Below are 20,744 nucleotides of genomic sequence, written 5' to 3' on the forward strand. Positions count from 1 at the left end.
AAAAAAAAAAAAAAAGTATGACCAGTTAGTCAACATAATCAACTTATGTTACTAATCAGCACTGTAATTAATAAGAGCATGATACCAGAATAAACTCAAAATGGATCAGAGACCTAAATGTAAAACTTTAAGCAATCAAATATCTAGAATAAAATAGGAGGAAATCCTTGTGACCTTGTTTAGGAAAAGATAAAATTCATAGATTAGACCTCATAAAAACTAAGAAATTCAAAAACCAGTACTGAGAGAATGAAAAGACAAACCATAGATAGGGGGACAATATTTTCAAACCATATATCTGATAAACGACTTGTATTCGGAATGTATCAAAACGTCTCAAAACTCAGTGTAAAAACAAATAGCCCAGAAAAGTACTTATAGCCAGATTAACTTTGCAGCATAGGTCCACTGGGCCCTGCAACCCTGTGGATTGATGCAGTGAGAGCCAAATGGAGAAATGTCTTACATGATTGTCTGATTTTATTTGTTGAATGAGGAAAACAGAAAAAAATAGTTTTTTGCTTACAAAAAGAAAAGAAACCAATTTCCCCGCTTCCCTTCTGAGAGAGGCTCCTTGGATATGTAATGGAAGGAACGCACACTCTAGCTCTTTTATATACAAATAATTCTCTCTAGGAACCAGTAAGTTCAGTGTCTCCAGGTTTCCCAACATGGAGATGTCTCTAAGGTTCCGGGACTCATTTCTTTTGAAATATAAATGCCAAGTTTTCTTTCTTTTTTTTTTTTTTCGAGATGAAGTCTTGCTCTGTCTCCTAGGCTGGAGTGCAGTGGCACAATCTCGGTTCACTGCAACCTCCACCTCCCGGGTTCAAGAAATTCTCCTGCCTCAGTCTCCTGAGTACCTGGGATTAGAGGTGCCCACCACTGCTCCTGGCTCATTTTTGTGTTTTTAGTAGAGACGGGGTTTCACCATGCTGGCCAGGCTGGTCTCCAACTCCTGACCTCGTGATCTGCCTGCCTCAGCCTCCCAAAGTGCTGGGATTACAGGCGTGAGCCACTGTGCCTGGCCTAATCTAAATATTTCTAAGAGAAGTAAAACAAACATTCTCTATCTTTATGTTATACATATTTCCATGTTTCATGAACCTGCGGCTTTGAAACATGGGAATAAATCCAGGTTTATTTTCTCACAGTTACATTACGCGAAAATGAGAATATTTGTTCCTCAATTTCAGCTGAGATCCAAAGACGGAACACACCAATTTGTTCTAGTGTCAACTGTATTGAACTAGGAGCTATGTTTCCCATAAACTCCTTAATCTGTATCCTTCCAGCTTAGAGTTGGATAGAAGAGGAAATCCCATATTAGGAGGTTAAATGGAATCAGGGGCCTTCACTCTCAGAAAGATCTAAGTCTGAGAGGCAATGACAACTACAGAGGCGCTCAGCTTTTCCTCACTTTCCTCTGCTCCACCAGCTCTTCTTCCCAACTGTTGACCTTGAGGACCAACGGTGGTTCCAAGCCTGCCCCCAGGTGCGGATAACAGAGGCCACACTGAGACATCTTCCCCATAGATCCCTCCATAACCTCTTGCTTGTCTACCCAGATGTCACCACCAACTCCTAGTGGTCCTCTGCACCAGTGCTTCAAGATGACTGTTTAGTGACTTTATCTGCAATGCTCCAACACCTCCCTCTGAAAACCCACCTCCCCAGCAATTTTATACTCTTGTCTAAAACAGGGATGGGCAAAGTATCTGCAGACCCATTGTGTATTTTTTTTAAATAAAATTTTATTAAAACAATTATTCTCACTTGTTTCTGTATCGTCTGTGGTTGCTCTCTTCTGTATAGCGGAGTTGAGTAGTTGTGACAGAAGCCTTTGGGCCTGCAAACCAAAATATTTATTGCTGGCTCTTTACAGAAAAGGTGTTGATGACTGCTGTAATGTATAATTCCTACAAAAATTCCATCTTACATTATGTTTCTCCCTTCCTGACTGAGCCTTCACTGATGTTGTTGCTTAAATAGTACATGTAAAGGAGATGGCTAATAATTGATTTAAGAATTCCTTTTTCTTTTTTTTTTTTTTTTTTTGAGACTGAGGTCTTGCTCTGTCACCCAGGCTGGAATACAGTGGCATGGTCAAGTTCACTGCAGCCTCAGTTGCCCAGGCTCAAGCGATTCTCCCACCTCAGCCTCCTAACCAGCTAGGACTACAGGTGCATGCCACCATGCCTGGCTAATTTTTTCTATATTTTTGTAGAGATGGAGGTCTTGCTACGTTGCCTAAGCTTGTCTTGAGCCTCTGGGCTCAAGCAATCCTCCTGCCTTGGCCTTCAAAAGTGCTAGGATTACAGGCATAAGCCACCACACTCAGCCTGATTTAATAATTGTTAGTTCATCTCCAAATAGGCACCGCTAAAAAGTTTTACAGAAGTTTAGAGTTCAGTGAACAATTGGAGAGGGAATTTCCTTGAAAAACATTTTGTTGAACAGGTGTGGCATTCTCCTTTTCCCACTGTTTTTTCATCCCAGTACCATATTCTCACACATTTTGTAGGTAGGACACAGGGATATTCTCCCAAGATCAAGACTTGTCAGGGAGTGGGATGAGGGTTGGAGTAGCTTTAAGTAGGCCACATAAGTTTGATACTAGAGACTTGTAACTGAGTTCAGACTTAATTGGCAAGAGACTGGCTATTGTGCCTATGGCAGCAAAGTACATAATGGTGTTTGGAAAGTAACTGTATTCCCATCACAACTTCAAAAAGGATGAATGTTTCCCAGATAATACATATGGAACCTGATGTGGAGATATCAGCATGAGACTATTTTAGAAAGAACCACTTTGAAGACAACTTCCTTCAAGGAATAGGAGGAACTCAGCAAAAAGACTAGAATGTTTCATTCAATGAAGAAGCCAAGGGGCTAGGTATCTCCTCTCCGAGTCTCTCTTTAATTCATTCCAGTCAGGCTTTCTGCCTACCCACTCTAGCAAAGATAATCTTTTCTAGTTTATCCAGAATATCTATTTTGCCAAATTCAATGACTACTCTTTGGTCCTCATTTTGCTCAACTTATTTTTCTTAAACTGACATTTTATTTTATTTATATATGACCTTATTTGTTATAGATTTTTATTATATATTTATAGTGTACATTGATCGTTCAATATATATGTATTGCAGAATGATTGCATCATGCTGATGAATATATCACCTCACACAGATCTACATCTTTTTTGTGATGAGAACATTTAGAATCTACTATCTTAGCAATTCTTAATTTTTGCTACATTATTATTAACTGTAGTTACCGTGATGTACAATAGATATCCAGGCTTAATCTCCTAACTGAAACCTTATATCCTTGGATCAACATCTCCACATTCCACTTGCCCACCCAAGCCACCACTTCTTGATAGCCCCTATTTTTCCATCTACCTTTCTAAGTTTGACTTCTTTATATTCCACATATAATTGTTATCATGCAGCACATTTCTTTCTGTACCCAGCTTATTTAACGTAACATAATGTCCTTTAGGTTCATCTGTGTTGTTGCAAATAACAGGATTTTCTTTAAAAAAAAAAGAAACACCTGAATAGTATCCCATTGTTTGCATGTATATACATTCATACGTGTGTGTGTGTATGTGTGTGTATAAACAACAGATAAAACGATCAAGAAAAGTGGCATAGATATCACACTTGAATAATGGCTGCTGTGAATAATGCGCCGATGAGGACGGAAGTCCAGATATCTCTTTGAGATGCTGATTTCATTTCCTTTGACTCTATGCCCATAAATGGAATTGCTGAATCATATGGTAGTTCTATTTTTCATTTTTTGAGAACTCTCCATACTGTCTTCTATAATGGTTGTATTAATTTATATTTCTACCAACAGCATACCAGGGTTCTCTTTTGTCCACATCCTTGCCAACACTTGTTATCTTTTGTCTTTTTGGTAATAGCCCTTCTGACAGACGTGAGGTAGTATTTCATTGTGGTTTTAATTTGAATTTCCCTGAAGGTTATTGGTGTTGGGCAGTTTTTCATTACCTTAGCAGCATTTGAGCATTTGCCATCAGTGACAACTCTCTCCGTTTTGAAATACTGTATTGGCTTCAGGAACACCCTGTTCTTCTGGTTTTGTTGTACCTCACTTTCTGTTCTCAATTTCTTTTGCTGGATTCACTTCCTCTGCCTGAACTCTAAATATTGTGGGACTCTAAACTTGACTCTGGGCCCCTCTCTTCTCATCTACTTTCTTTTCATACATGATGTTTTCTGATTCCACAGTTTAAAATACTATCAATATGCTAATAATTCCAAAACTGATCTCATTAACTTCTATCTCTCCTCTAAGCTCTCAGCTCATAAAACCAAGCACTTTTGATCTCCACTAGGCTCTCTGAAAAGCATCTTATATTTAGTATGGCCAAAACATAACAGGCTTTCCAACATATGTAAATGTTTACTGTATTCCATTCAGTTCTCACGTCAAAGCTAGAGCATGTTCGCTTGCTCTTTTCCTTTCTACTCAAGTCAGATCCAACATATTGTCAAAGTCAATACTACCACCACCAAAATCACCCATCCATCCTTTTCTCTATATTTGCACTGCTATCACCTAACCTAAGATACCAGCATCTTCCATGTGAACTACTAGAGTCACTTCTTAATGACTTTCCTGCTTCTATTCTTGCTCCTCTCCTCTGCCCAAACCATTCTATATAACAACGGGAAACATCTTTTAAAAATGTAAAGCAGGTAATTTTCTCCCCAGTTTGAAATACTTCATATTAGTAAAAAAATTCATTTCCTTTACCATGGCTTGTAAAAATTTACTTACAACTGATTTGATCTTTGCGATCTCTTATCTCAGCTCCACAAAAGAATAGAAAATAGCATGTTGTAGCTGGGAAACTGCAAAACATTAGTATGGCTGAGGATAAAGGTAGATATGTGAAACTTTGGAAGGTGATGAGACTGAAAATGTAGAAAGGATGAAATTGAAAGACTTAGGTAGGAATTTAGAAGTTTAGACATTCCTCAAGGAATTTGAGCAATAAAATGACTACATCAAAAATTACAAATTTTGAAGACCACTGGCAATAAACTAACTTTTGTTTATCAGTAATAAACAGTGGCTCAGATTAATCATTTTAGCAGATGTTTTAGGTGACCCACTCATTCTTTCAGCCCATGTCAGATTTCAGCAACAGCTATGGTGAACAGTTTCTGCAAACAATGTCAACTTTTCCTCTCAAAAGTGGCCCACTCTCAGCGTCTGTGCCTCAGTGCTTTCCTGCAAGCAGCAGGTCTCTCATCCTGGAATGAGGGACACTGAATGCCTTGAGGGTGTCTGGAGTCAGTAGATAAATGCCCTGGCCACAGGCCATGATTTCCACACATTTACTCAGATAGCTTCTTTTGCCCACAGCACTAAGCAGCTGGAAAACTGGGCTTTATTGAGTTTGCTTCTCTCACTTTCTCATTTACCCTATTCACTCACCCTTGCTTCCTGGAATTGCCTCCCAAATATGTCATCCAAGTCCTTGTTTTAGGCTCTGTGTCAGGTAAAATCCAAAAATTACAAACATTCATGCTGTTCTTTATTCAAGAACTATTAACTTAAAATAATGTGCTTAAAAAAACGAAGTCATTAAGACATTTCATAAAATAGTGGTAAATCCTCTAAGAGTAAAACTAGAAATGTGCGGGATAAAAAATAAGACAGATACCAACAAATGTTAATACTAGTTAATACTATTTTCCACATTCTTCAGCCCATATTAGTTTTTTTTTTGGTAGCTATTTCAACTGACATGTGGTGGCTCTCAGCTGAACATGGAGTTATTATTTGCTCTCAGTTTCGTATCTTATGTAATAGCAGTGTCAAAATCCTATGAATTCTAAGCAACCTTCAGCTATGAAGGACAAGGGAAGAAAGCCTATTGAGACGAAGGGCTCATAACTTGAATTTTTGTTTTATATATATGTATTTTGCATTTCAAGCTTCAGCCACAAGCTTTTTTCCCCCAGTATATATTTTACATTTTTTCTCTTTCCCTTACATGCCTTAATCTACTTTTTCTTTTGTTCAACTAAATGTATGCCATGTTGAGATCCTCATAGCATAAAATCTTTCATTTCAGAGTTGTTTCTGCATAATTGCTTAGGCAAATGGTATTCTACCATTAAATTGTTTCACTTTTTATTGACATCATTACTGATTAAGGAGGACAAGTAAATTATGTTAGGTTCAATTAAGTAGGCCGATGAGACAATCCATATGTAAAGAAGTGCTAGTTATCTAATTTTTAAAAAAAGTCTCTGAACCCTCCAACACTGACTACATTTCCATCCCACTCTCCAGCACAAGATTTTTTTTAGAGCAAACTGAAGTTTTTAAATGAAAGTAATGGTTAAAAACTAAATTATCTTTTTGGTGGGTCCTAAAAGTACAAGTTTAGATGTATATACATATTGTCACAGCAAGCCAAAATCTAAGAAGAAATAGTGGAGGGAAAATATGGATTTCTTTGTCTTATAAACTGGAAGAGAGCAGGTGCTTTGTGTGATTTGCTTGATACGTACCAAGAAGATGCTCAGTAATGACCACTCGTTATCAATGTGCCATTGGTTATCACATCACAAGGTTATTATGAGTATTCTTTATATTAAATAATGGATAGAAGATTATTGAATACCAAGCACATTGTAAGTGTAAAATAAATGTATTTTCCTTGGTATGCACTATTCTCATTTGTTGATTAATGCAGCAATCATTGCTTTATATTGAAGATTGAAAATAAATTTAAATAAATAGTCCATGAACTAGCAAAGTCCATGAAAAAAAGGTTTAGATCCTTGTTGTTTTGCAATGTGGTAATGGTTTCAGCTTTCTTAAACTCTCCTAAGTAGGTAGCAGTCGTCTTACGTAGACAGCAGTCTGATGGACTAGAATATGGATATTACTAATAACTCTGTGTTTCTGTCTCACTGTAAGCAGGCTACATTATTTTCAGCTATTTCTACCATTTATAGTGCTCTATTTAGAACCTCTTAGAAAGTAAGCTAACAAACTGACAATTAAAACTTAGATCTTAAGTAAGGGTCTTGTGAAAATTTAGATATTAAAAATATAATTTATATATTTCTTCTGATTTTCTTGATGATTATAAGGAAATAACTGTATGTCTATTCAGTTCAATATTTTAAACTAGTTAACAGAGAAAAATGTTGAAATTGATGGTTTACATTAGTTAGCTCTGTTTAGTACCCAGAACACTTTAAAATCTCATTAACCATATTGTATGCTATTCTTCAATAATGGAGCCCCTTAAATAAAAAATATTTTGGAACAGTTTATTGCTAATGCAGAATAAATAGTAAAACAATTGTTGGTAGAGATTGAGCTGCATATAAACAATGTAAGATGACATCATGTTTAATAAAGAGTTATACATCCCTGGGAACACAAAAATACATTTCCTAGATTACTGAACTGTTGATAAACTATGACATGCACATTTAATCATAGCAAAATCAGTAAACATTTTGTCAAGTCTGTAATTTCTGCATAAGCATTCTGACAGAGAAATTGGGAGAGAAAAAGAAAATAAAACATTTATTTTCACATTTAGCATTAGAAGGGTGGTAGACTCCACCAGAAATACCTACTTGGGTTGAAAGAGAGACCATTTTGCACTAAGCTTATATTGATGATGTACATATTCTGGTGTGAAGATTTTGCCTTGAAGGTACATGCCAGCTTGTAGGAGTTCGATTTAACATTCACCTCTAAGCACTGAAAGGTCTGGGTTATGGTCAACACAGCAGCTTGCTAGAAATATAATTAAGACTCTACGAATTGCTTTACTGAAAGCTTGGTTGTTTAACATTGTTGCTAAAGTTCTGGGAAGAAAATTCAAACACAACATATAAAAATAAATTTCCATAGCTCCTACTGTTTCCTTTGGAAAGGCAGATAATACAATTCTTATTGCCTTCTATTTTCAGAGATTGTTACAGGAAAGATAGATTTGACTAAAAATGTAATCTAGGAAAATTTTAACCAAAATTCAAAATTTTGCTAGTGATCTGGGTTGCTAAGAATCTAAGCATTAATACATGATAGCCTTGTGTAGGTAATCTTCTTCAGCTGTGATGAATGAGAGCCCCTGTAAAGGATCCGGAAGGAAAGAATTCAGAGAAATAAGCTAACATTTGAGTAATAGATTTAACAGAAATTTGACAATGTCCCTAGATAAGGCTGAAGATAAAGGAGAACTTTGCTGCTTTCTAGAAAGTAGTGGTCAGGACTGATGGAAGAAGGGAGAAAATGGAAGGGACTGGAGAGTGAGTGTGAGAACAGTTCCCACAGGCTGAGATTAAGGAAAATAACTTTTCCCTTGAAGAAAAACATTTTTTTCATGGTAGCAATGACAGAAGAACTTTGTGACAAATGTTATCTGAAGTCAAATTTAAGGCCGTTTCATTTCTGGTTCTGCTGCATTTTTTCTGGCATCATCCCCCCAAAAATAGCCATGCAAAAGTGTACCTTGAAAATTAAATGGGAGGTCAAGAAAGCCAAAGGAGGGGATAATTTAGTGAGCGCCAGAACCTGGGACCAGAAGAGAGACCAAATACCTCTTTTCACTGCTTGATTTCCTCAAATTCTGAGAGATAGAGAACTGGATTTATCACAGTCCACTGGTCAGGGTAATAGCCACTTAAAATAGACATTAACGAAAAGGCTTACCTCAGAAATATAGGTAAAGGTAAAGTATATATTTTCTGCATGGTAGTTAGGCAGTTAGGCAATTAATGGGTGAATTTCTTGGGCTGCCTCACTAATTTGTGAACTATATTGCATATTTATTTAACTCTATATTTCTACCGCATTCTTCTGTTCTTTCCCAAGTGTCTCTAATATATTAATGAAAATGTGTAGTTTTTGACTTTTAAGGGAAGATGAATTTTAAGGAGAAGATTTTTAAAAAGTTATTCAAAGTAAGTAAAATAGCTTACATTTTAAAGATAGTTTATAGAATATAAACTATGGACATATGGAGAGAGACTATGTGAAGTCATACATACTTCCATGTGTATGTTTGCTTTTGTAGATTTGAAGAATTGTATTTCTTTTATTTTTTAATTTATAAAGAAAAGAGGTTTAACTGACTCACAATTCCACATAGCTAGGGAGGCTACAGGAAACTTACCAATAATGGCAGAAGGCAAAGGGGAAGCAAGGCACGTCTTACATGGCAGCAGGAGAGAGAGAGAGAAAACAAAGGAGTGCCACTTTTAAAATCATCAGATTTCCCAAGAATGCACTATCACAAGAACAGCATGGGGGAAACTACCCCCATGATCCTGTCACCTCCCACCAGGCCCCTCCCTTGAAGGGATAACAATTCTTTTTTTTTTTTATCTTTTCTTTTTTTATTTCAATATGTTTTGGGGGAACATGTGGTGTTTGGTTACATGAATAAATTCTTTAGTGGTGATTTCTGAGATTTTGGTGCACTCATCACTTGAGCAGCCTACACTGTACCCAATGTGTAGTCTTTTATCTCTCAACCCCCTCCTACCCTTTCCACTGAGTCCTCAAAATCTACTGTACTATTTTTATGCCTTTGTATCCTCATAGTTTAGCTCCCACTTATGAATGAGAATGTAATGATGTTTGGTTTTCCATTCCTGAGTTACTTCACTTAAAATAATGGTTTTCAATCCTATCTAGGTTGCTACAAATGTCATTATGTTGTTTCTTTTTCTGGTAAGTAGTATTCTATGGTATGTATGTACCACATTTTCTTTATCCAATTGTTGATTGATGGGCATTTGGCTGGTTCCATATTTTTGCAATTGCAAGTTATACTGCTATAAACGTGTGTGTGTGAGTATCCTTTCACATAATGACTTACTTTCCTCTGGGAAGATACCCAGTAGTGAGATTGTGGATCAAATGGTTTATCTACTTTTAGTTCTTAAAGGAATCTTCACACTCTTTTCCATAGTGGTTGTACTAGGTTACATTCTCACCAACACTGTTAAACTTTTCATCACATTCTTGCCAACATCTATTATTTTTTGATATTTTAATCATGGCCATTTTGGCAGGAGTAAGATGGTATCATATTGTGGTTTTGATTTGCATTTCTCTGATAATTAGTGATGTTGAGCATTTTTTCATTTGTTTGTTGGCCATTTGTATATCTTCTTTTATGAGAATTGTCTACACATGTCCTTAGCCCACTTTATGATGGGTTTTTTTTTTCTTACTTATTTGTTTGAGTTCCTTGTGGATTCTGGATATTAGTCCCTGGTTGGATGCACAGATAACAAATATTTTCCCCCACTCTTTGGGTTACCTGTTTACTCTGCTGAATGTTTCTTTTGCTGTGCAGAAGTTTTTTAGTTTAATTAAGTCCTATCTATTTATCTTTGTTTTTGTTGCATTTGTTTTTGGGTTCTTGCTCATGAAGTCTTTGAATAAGCCAATGTCTAGAAGGGTTTTTTCTAATGTTCTAGACTTTTTATGGTTTCAAGTCTCAGATTTAAATCTTTGATCTATCTTGAGTTGATTTTTGGATAAGGTGAGAGATGAAGATCCAGTTTCATTCTTCTACATGTGGCTTGACAATTATCCCAGCACCATTTGTTGAATAGGGTGTCCTTTCTCCACTCTATGTTTTTGTTTGCTTTGTCAAAGATTAGTTGATTTTAAGTATGTGGCTTTATTTCTGAGTTCACTATTCTGTTCCATTGGTCTATTGCTCTGTTTTGGTACCAGTACCATGCTGTTTTGGTGACTATGGCCTTATAGCATAGTTCCAAGTCAGGTAATGTGATGCCTCCAGATTTATTCTTTTTGCTTCATCTTGCTTTGGCTATGCAGGGTCTTTTTGGGTTCCATATGAGTTTTAGGATGGTGTTTTCTACTTCTGTGAAGAATGATGATGGTATTTTGATGGGAATTGAATTGAATTTTATAGATTTTTTTGGTAGTATGGTCATTTTTACAGTACTGATTCTATCCATCCATGAGCATGAGATGTTTTTATTAGTTTGTGTCATTTATTATTTCTTTCAGCAGTGTTTTGTAGTTTTCCTTGTAGAGATCTCTCACCTCTCTGGTTATGTATACTCCTAAGTATTTTATTTCCTTTTTTTGCAGCTATTTTAAAAGTGATTGAATTCTTGATTTGATTCTCAGCTTGGTCACTGTTGATGTTTAGCAGTGCTACTGGTTTGTGTACATTGATTTTGTATTCTGAAACTTCACTGAATTCATTCATGAGATTTAGAAGCTTTATGGATGAGCCTTTAGAGTTTTCTAGGTACATTATCATATCATCAGCGAACAGCAACAGTTTTACTTTCTCCTTACCAATTTGGATGCCTTTTATTTCTTTCTGATTGCTCTGACTAGGACTTCCAGTACTACATGAAATAGAAGTGGTGAAAGTGGCATCCTTGTCTTGTTTCAGTTCTCAGAGGAAATGCTTCCAACTTTTTCCTATTCAGCATGATGTTGGCTGTGGGTTTGTCATAGATACCTTTTATTACCTTAATTATCTGCCAATTTTGCTGAGGGTTTTAATCATAAACCTTAATCTATTTTAATCATAATGGGATGCTGGATTTTGTCAAATGCTTCTTCTGCATCTATTGAGATGATCATATGATTTTTGTTTTTACTTCTCTTGGTGTGGTGTATTACATTCATGGACTTGTGTATGTTCAACCAACTCTGTATCCCTGGTCTGAAATCCACTTGATCATGGTGTATTATCTTTTTGATATGCTGTTGAATTTAGTTAGCTAGTATTGTGTTGAGGATTTTTGCATCTGTGTTCATCAGGGACATTGGTGTGCAGTTTTCTTTTTGTGTTATTCTTTCCTGGTTCTGGTATTAGGGTGAACTGCTTCATAGAATGATTTAGGGAGAATTCCTTCTTTCTCTATCTCTTGGAATAGCGTCAATAGGATTGGTACTAATTCTTCTTTTAATGTCTGATAGAATTCAACTATGAATCCATCTGATCCTGTATTTTTTTGGTTGGCAATTTTTAAATTACCAATTTACCACTACTCACTGCTTGTTATTAGTCTGTTCAGTGTTTCTACTTCTTCCTGGTTTAATCTGGGAGGGTTATACATATCCAGAAATTTATCCATCTCCTCTAGGTTTTCTAATTTATGTGTGAAAAGGAATTCATCGTAGCCTTGAGTAAACTTTTGTATTTCGGTAGTGTCAGCTGTAATATCTTCTGTTTTGTTTCTAATTGAGCTTATTTGGATTTTCTCTCCTCTTTTCTTGGTTAGTCTCACTAATGTTCTATCAATTTTATTTGCCTTTTCAAAGAACCAGATTTTTGTTTCATTTATCGTTTGTATTTTTTGTTGTTGGTTCAATTTCATTTAGTTCTGCTCTGATCTTGTTTGTTTCTTTTCTTCTGCTGGGTTTGGGTTTGGTTTGTTTTTGTTTCTCTAGCTCTTTGAGGTGTGACCTTAGATTGTCTATTTGTACTCTTTCTGACTTTTTGATGTAGGTATTTAATGGTATGAACTTTCCTTTTAACATTGTTTTTGCTATATCCCAGAGATTTTGATAGTTTATATAACTATTACCATTCAATTCAAATAATTTTTAATTCCATCTTGATTTTATTGCTGACTCAGTGACCATTCAGGAGCAGGTCATTTAATTTCCATGTGTTTGCATGGTTTTGTGGGTTCCTTTTGGAGTGGATTTCCAATTGTATTCCACTGTGGTCTGAGAGAGTATTTGATATAACCTCGATTTTCTTAAAATTGTTGATTCTTGTTTTGTGGCCTATCATATTGTCTATCTTGGAGAAGGTTCCATTTGCTGATGAATAGAATGTATATTCTGTGGTTCTTGGGTAGAACGTTCTGTAAATATCTGAAGTCAATTTGTTCTAAGGTACCATTTAAGTCCATTGTTTCTTTGTTGACTTTCTGTCTTGATGACCTGCCTAGTCCTGTCGGTGGCACATTGAAGTCCCCCACTATTATTGTGTTGCTGTCTATTTCATTTCTTAGGTTTAATAGTAATTGTTTTATAAATTTGGGAGCTCCCATGTTAGGTGCATATATAGTTAGGATTGTGATATTTTTCTATTTGATTAGTTATTTTATCATTATATATTATCCCTCTTTGTCTTTTTCAACTGCCATTGCTTTAAAGTTTGTTTTGTCTGGTATAGGAATAGTTACTCCTGCTCATTTTGGTGTTCATTTACAGGGAATATCTTTTTCTATCCCTTTACCTTAAGTTTATATGGGTCCTTATGTGCCAGGTGAGTCTCTTGAAGACAGCAGATACTTGGTTGGTGAATTCTTATCCATTTTGCCATTTTTAATCTTTTAAGTGGAACATTTAGGCCATTTATATTCAACATTAGTATTGAAATGTGAGACTCTAGTCAATTCATTGTGCCATTTGTTGCTTGAATACCTTCTTTTCATCATATTGTTGCTTTACATGTCCTGTGAGTTTTATGCTTCAAGGAGGTTCTATTTTGGTGTGTTTTGAGGATTTGTTTCAAGATAGAGAGCTCCTTTTAACATTTCTTATAGTGATTGTTTGGTAGTGATAAATTATCTCAGCATTTTGTTGATCTGAAAAAGAATGTATCATTTCCTCATTTATGAAGCTTAGTTTAATGGATACAAAATTCTTGGCTGAAAATTGTTTCGTTTAAGGGGGCTAAAAATAGAACCCCAACCCTTTTAGCTTGCAGGGTTTCTTCTGAGAAGTCTGCTGTTAATCTAACAGGTTTTCCTCTATAAGTTACCTGATGCTTTTGCCTCACAGCTCTTAAGATTCTTTATTTCATTCTGACTTTAGATAACCTGATGACTATGTGGCGAGGCAATGACCCTTTTGCAATGAATTTGGCAGGTATTCTTTGAGCTTCTTGTATTTGGATGTCTAGATCTCTAGCAAGGCCAGGTAAGTTTTTCTTGATTATTTCTTCAAATATGTTTTCCAAACGTTTAGATTTTTCTTCTTCCTCAGGAACACCAATTATTCTTAGGTTTGGTCATTTAATGTAATCATAAACTTCTTGGAGGCTTTGTTTATTTTTTAAGATTCTTTTTTCTTTGTCTTTGATGGATTGGGTTAATTCAAAAGCCTGGTGTTTGAGCTCTGAATTTCTTTCTTCTGCTGTTTGATTCTATTGCTGAGACTTTCTAGTGCATTTTGCCATTTCTCTAAGTGTGTACTTGATTTCCAGATGTTGTGATTGTTTTTTATTTATGCTATCTATTTTACTGGAGATTTTTCCATTCACATCCTGTATCTTTTTTTGATTTCTTTAAGTTGGACTTTATCTTATCTTTCTTTGGTGCCTCCTTGATTGGTTTAATAGTTGACCTTCTGAATTCTTTTTTTTTTTTTTTTTTTTTTTTTTTGGTAATTCAGAGAGTTAATCTGGGTTTGGATCCATTGCTGGTGAGCTAGCGTATTTTGGGGGTGATAAAGAACCTTGTTTTGTCATATTATGAGAATTGTTTTCCTGGTTCCTTCTTATTTGAGCAGACTATGTCAGAGGGAAGATCAGGGACTCAAGGGCTGCTGTTCAGATTCTTTTGTCCCATTGGGTACTTCCTTGATTTGGTGCTCTCCCTCTTTCCCTAGGGATAGGGCTTTCTGAGAGCCAAACTGCAGTGATCGTTATTTCTTTTCCGGATCTAGCCACTCAGCTGAGCTACTAGGCTCCAGGATGGTGCTTGAGAATGTTTCCAAAGAGTCTTGTGATGTGATTCATCTTCAGGTCTCTCATCTGTGTATACCAACACCTGCTCCGGTGGAGGCAGCAGGGGAATGAAGTGGACTCAGTGAGAGTTCTTGGTTGTATTTTTGCTAAGTACACTGATTTTGTGTTGGTTGGCCTCTAGCCAGGGGGTGGCACTTTCAAGAGCACATCAGCTGCAGTATTATAGGGAGGATACAAACCTGCCCTAGGATCAGGCAGTGTGTGGGACCATAGAGCTCCCAAGAGACTAAGTCCTTTGTCTTCAGCTACGAGGGCAGGTAGAGAAAGACCATCAGGTGGAAGGCAAGGTTAGGAGCTCAGACTCTCCTTGAGTGGGGCTTGCTGCAGCTGCTGTGGGGGATGAGGGTGTGGTTTCCAGGTCAATAGAGTTATGTTCCCAGAGGGATTATGGCTGCCTCTGCTGCCTCACACAGGTTGCCAGGGAAGTGGGGGAAAGCCAGCAACCTCAGGCCTCACCCAGCTCCTATGCAGCCTGCAGCCTGAAAGGTTGGTCTCACTCCCACTGTGCGCCCCCCACAGCAGGACTGAGTTTATTTCCAGGAAGCTGGTGAGCAGGACTGAGAACTTGCCCCAGGCTACGGGCCTCCTAGCTGAGACAGCAAAGGGACTCAGCTCCTCTGCTGCCCCACAGAGCCTACAGCAGCAATCCATTCACTTCAAAAGGTCTGTGGAAATTCTCAGCTTTCCTGGTATGTTCCTGCCGTGGTTATTGGAGAAGAGGTTCACAATTTGGGTCTCCACACACTGTTCTGCCCATCCAACTGGGAGCTGCAAGTTAGTCCTGCCTCCCATCTGCCATTTTCCAGAAAGGTTTTTCTTTACCCACTCATTTATTTAGCTGTTTCCTATATTTTGTACATAAATGACTAAAAATTATAACTAATAATGGTTATTTTTCTACATCTTCCCTCTTCCAAGGCTTTTTCATTTTTCTCTTTAATGAATACTTTTTTGAAAAAAAAAGAAATGAATATTATGTTAACTATAGTATTAATTTTCAGAAAGATAGTAAGAAGATGATTTCCAAATCCCAATCCTCAGAAATAAACACTGTTAACACTTGATGGACATAATTACAGAGATGTCTGCTGGTGTGCTGGAACTGGCTTGTACTGGCTTCTGAGAACCAATTGTATGCATCTCGTCCTAGCTCTGTACCCAGGGACATTATATTGGTAGACTGAAATCAGTCATGATGGGAGTATTAGCACCACGGAAATAGACTACACTGAAGGGCTCTTTTTGTGTTGCTGTTTTTTGTTATTGTTTTGAAAGCCAGTTATTAAACATTTGCAAGCCCACACACCACTGACTGTATCACTATGAACAGATATAGAAAGACAGCTAAACATTTACTATAAGGAGACAGAGAAAAATTACCTCATGGTCTACATTATAATATTTAATTAAATGTATTCCATTTAAAATATTTTTAAAGTTTAGAAGAAAGAGAAATTGAAGTGAAATTAAAGGAATTGCTAAAGTCTGGCTGGTGGAGAGAGGCACTATTATGGGCCCTATATAAGCCCCAGCACTGCTCCTTCTTATCATTTAGGGAGGGAGAGGACAGTTCACTTTCTGTGCAGCGCTCACCTTTCCAGGAGTGTGTCCTGAATATTCTAGCTGCCTTAGTGTTCCTGGACTTTCAACTGTCTCTTTAACTCAGAAAGTTCACAGGGCTTAGCTCATTCTCTGCTCTGTAGGCTCAAAACTCTCTCAAGACAGTAAGCTAGGCAGGCAGTCATGGGGCTCTCCTTATTTGTTTTCCAACTCTCAGTGATGACTATTCTTTCTACCTGATGTCTAGTATTTTTGAAATAATTGTTTCAATATATTTTGTTTCTTATTTGTTTGTTTCAGGTAAGAGAGTGAATCCAGTTTCTGATATCCCATTTGGATATAAGTGCTAAGGATATTTATGCAAATATAAGGTCTTTTTCAAATTGTGTTGATACTGTGGATAGTTTAACATTCCTTCCAATAATTCTCTACCTTTACAAAGGTCTGATAAATGCCAGCAAAACATTAGATGGTGAAACCTTGATAAAATGAATGGTACCAGGTAAATATTGGTAATTTTAAAAAAGATGAATAGGCCATGACATCTGTTTTGAACCTAAAGCTGAATATCAGAATGAGTCTTCTGCTTTTGTATTAGCATTCGTGAATTGTCAAGTCTTTATATTTTATTAGGGCAGCAATAATCCATGCTCTATTCATAATATGCATTCATGATCAAACATCATATTTAATAAATACTGCTGAATTAATGTATAGTCTTGTTTAGAAATGCAGCCTGAATAAAGTATTACAAGACAAACATAAAATAACATTGTTTAATGTGCTGTTTTGATAACTGTATATTGTTAAATATATATGTACAATTTTGAGGAGAACACCTATCTCAATTAAAATTCTTCTTGAGCATCTACTTTTAATATTGTATGAAGAGAGCTACATGAATATAAACCAAGCCTCTTTTCTTTAGAAATGTATGATTTTAATGAAATTTACCGACCTGAGAATTGTGACAACTAATTAACATCTTACTTATATACATTAGATATTTCTGTTCACTCAGTTATATATTCAGGTATTCAACAAATTGCTTTATACAGTTGCTCCTTGACTTACAATGGAGTTACATCCCAATGAACTCATCAAAAGTCTAAAATATCATAAGTCAAAAATGCATTTAATACCCTGAGAAGCTCAGTGTAAAATAAAAAAATTTAAGTCAAATCATCATAAATTTTGTATTACACAGGACCTTCTCTGTGTAATACAAATATTTTGCCATAAGTAAAGCATTGTTAAAAGTTTAACTTGTCCTATAGACAATTTGGAATATAAAATAATGCTTATAATAATAATAAATGTTCTATCAGGTATTATAGAATACTAGATTTCCCTACATTTTGTTTTCTAGATAATTGAAGTTTTTCCTAAATAGAATAAATAATTTCCAAAAGGATTACCTACTTACCACATATTTTTCTAAAGTACATTCCATGTATTTTGTTCTTCCTACATAGGGCAAACTTACAGAATTTATAGTTACACTAATAATTCGGTGTCAACACTTGCATTATCGAATACTGTTTTTGTGGCTATATTATTGTCTTTAGAAAATGTGTGAAATTGATGTTCCCTACGTGAAATTTTCCAAGACTTTGTGCCTTTTTAAATATGTCAGTGTTTTATAGTTTTCCTCTCTCTTCCTTTACCCAGGCTTTTATATGGTCCTTTTCTAGTTCTATAGTGATTCTGTCTTTGTCAGTTTTTCCTCTCTCAATTCTAATCTATTGTGACCAGCTCATAAGGTAACCAAACTAATTAGAATAATGAGTTTAATAAAATTCGTCTGTGAGTAATGCCTTAAAATATTGACTTTATAGTAAAAGCTTCACTGTAGTCTTTTAACTACTGGAGACTTTTCCTTGTTTTCGTCCTGCTTCTGGATTCTTGAATTGAAATTGTTCTTTGAAGTTTTACATTTAAGCTGCACTTTCACATCTAGAAGAAAAATCATATCTATAAATTACACCCAAGTCCAGGGTGATAAAGCCTTAATCTGAAAGAGACCACTATACTTCTGAGATGTATCTAATAAACGTTTAGTTTTTCAGAAGATTGTACAGAATATACAACCCCCAAAATACACAAGTGGGAAATGTGTTTTCAAATTACCTCACTTGTTGGTTGTTGGTGTTATTTAATGAACTACAATATACCCTTCAGATTAGGCTCAAATAACTTACCTTCTTGGGAGCAATTTCTGACCTTTCATATAGAGCTGACAGATTCTTCCTTTATATTCTTCCTACACCGTGAATTTTTCTCTATCTTAATCCCATTATATACATATTTGTTTACATACATATCTTGCTTTTTAGATTGAAAGTTTCCGGATGACAAATAGAATAACTTAAAGAACATCTAAGCCAAGCACAGTGCCAACATAAAGTAAGAGCTCAATGAATGTGCATTGAATAGATGGTTATTCCCTTTAGGAATTATGGAAACAACATGATATTTTATGAAATCTATGGGATTAAACAAATAGCTCTAACATACTATGTTATGTGATGAAGGTCACAAAGATGAGTAAGATATTAACCCTTACTGTCAAAAACTAGACATATGTAAAAAGAGATAAAATGGTACACAAATAACTGTGGAGCTGTATTAGTTGGGATAGGCCAAGATATGCTCTAGTTCAAGTTGGTCCAACCTGTTGCCCATGGGCTGCATGAGGCCCAGGATAGCTTTGCATATGACCCAACACAAATTTGTAAACTTTCCAAAAATATTTTGATTTTTTTGCAATGTTTTTCTTTTTTAGTTCATTAGCTATCATTAGTGTTAGTGTACTTTTATGCGTGGCCTAAGACAATTCTTCTTCAGATGTGGCCCAGGGAGGTCAAAAGATTGGACACCTCTGCTCTAGTGAGTAATGAGTAAACCCTCAAATCTTAGTGGCTCACAACAATAGAATTTTCTTTCTGCTTCATCCAAGTCGGAGGTGGGCTAGAAACTTTACTCACTCCTCTCCAAACCATGACACAGGGATCTTGGCTTCTTCTGTCACATATCTGGACCAACTCTGAGTCTTTGCCTCCAAGAAATGGATGGGAGAGACAGAGGGAAGTGGGAAATTACACAATGCCTTTCCATGAGGCTCCAGTTTGGAATAGACATGTGTCACTTCTTGTCACATTTATTTGGCCGGAAGTTGCCCTATTACTCTGTATTGATTCAACGGACTCAGAAATATATTCTTCCTATCTGCCTAGGAGGAGAAAAACAAATGGTCTGATTGGCACTGTGGTATGCAGCATATAGTATTGCCTCTAGCTCAGTTGCCAAGTAAAAGTACAAAGTCAATATGTACAGGCAACTTATAAAGGAACAATTTACTTATATAGTACTTCCATTTATATCTTATCATTATACTCCAAGATGTTTACCTGATGTGTCACTAAATTACAAGTATAAAAACCTCTCTTCAGACAAGAAAGCATAACAATCACATGCATCTTAGCACTACTGAGCTTTTATTTCGTTCACCTCCTGATAAATTGCTGTTTGTAAATATTGTGTTAATGTCTGTTGAGACCAGCACAATGGATCTGGTAAAAAAGTGATTCAAATAAGAGACAAAGAATGAAGTTTACCATTTCATTATTTTACCTTTTTGGTGACACCAATAGAACCATGTATTTGGTCATTCTTGCATTGCTATAAAGGAATACTCGACACTGGGTAATTTATAAAGAAAAGAGGTTTAATTGACTCAGGGTTCTGCAGGCTGTACAAGCATTGCACAGGGATCTGCTCGGCTTCCAGGGAGGCCTTGCAGAGTTTTTACTCATGGTGTAAGGCAAAGCTAGAGCAGGCATATCACATGGTGCCACCAGGAGCAAGAGAGAGGGGGAGGAGGTGCCACAGCTTTTGAACAGCTCAATCTCATGTGAACTCACTATTGTGAGGAAAGCACTAAGCTATGAAGAATCCACCCTGATGACCCCAACACCGCCCATCAGTCTCCACCTCCAACACCAGGAATTACATTTCAACATGATATTTCAAAGGAGCATCCAAAGTATATCAAACCATTTCTTAAAAAAAACTTAGCATTTTGCCACTTTACTATGGTTTAGTGGTATAATTCTTTATGCTACTATCCCTAGAGAACAGACATATGTGCTGTGTATGTGTAACACAGACACAGATACACACAGGTGGCCCATGCCCACACACATACACAAATATCAGTGGTCTTAGCATTGACCTAATGTCTGAATTTGTACCTTTAGACATATGGGAATATTTTCATCTCTAAAAATCATTTTGCACATTAATGTTTACATTATAGCTTCATATTTGATATAAAAATTCTGACATCTGACTTAATATGTGGTTATTATACTGCTGCTCAGTGAATGTATTT

The 20,744-nt window shown here is 36.2% G+C and overlaps 1 protein-coding gene across 1 annotated transcript in view; it reads left to right on the top strand.

Moving 5' to 3' along the window:
* NPFFR2 (neuropeptide FF receptor 2) overlaps positions 1-20,744 on the top strand; it is a 115,186-nt gene that overhangs the window by 44,047 nt on the left and 50,395 nt on the right. The window lies entirely within an intron of this gene.

The sequence above is a fragment of the Colobus angolensis genome, unplaced genomic scaffold (assembly GCF_000951035.1).
Source record: "Colobus angolensis palliatus isolate OR3802 unplaced genomic scaffold, Cang.pa_1.0 Scaffold70, whole genome shotgun sequence".
Classification (NCBI taxonomy): domain Eukaryota; kingdom Metazoa; phylum Chordata; class Mammalia; order Primates; family Cercopithecidae; genus Colobus; species Colobus angolensis.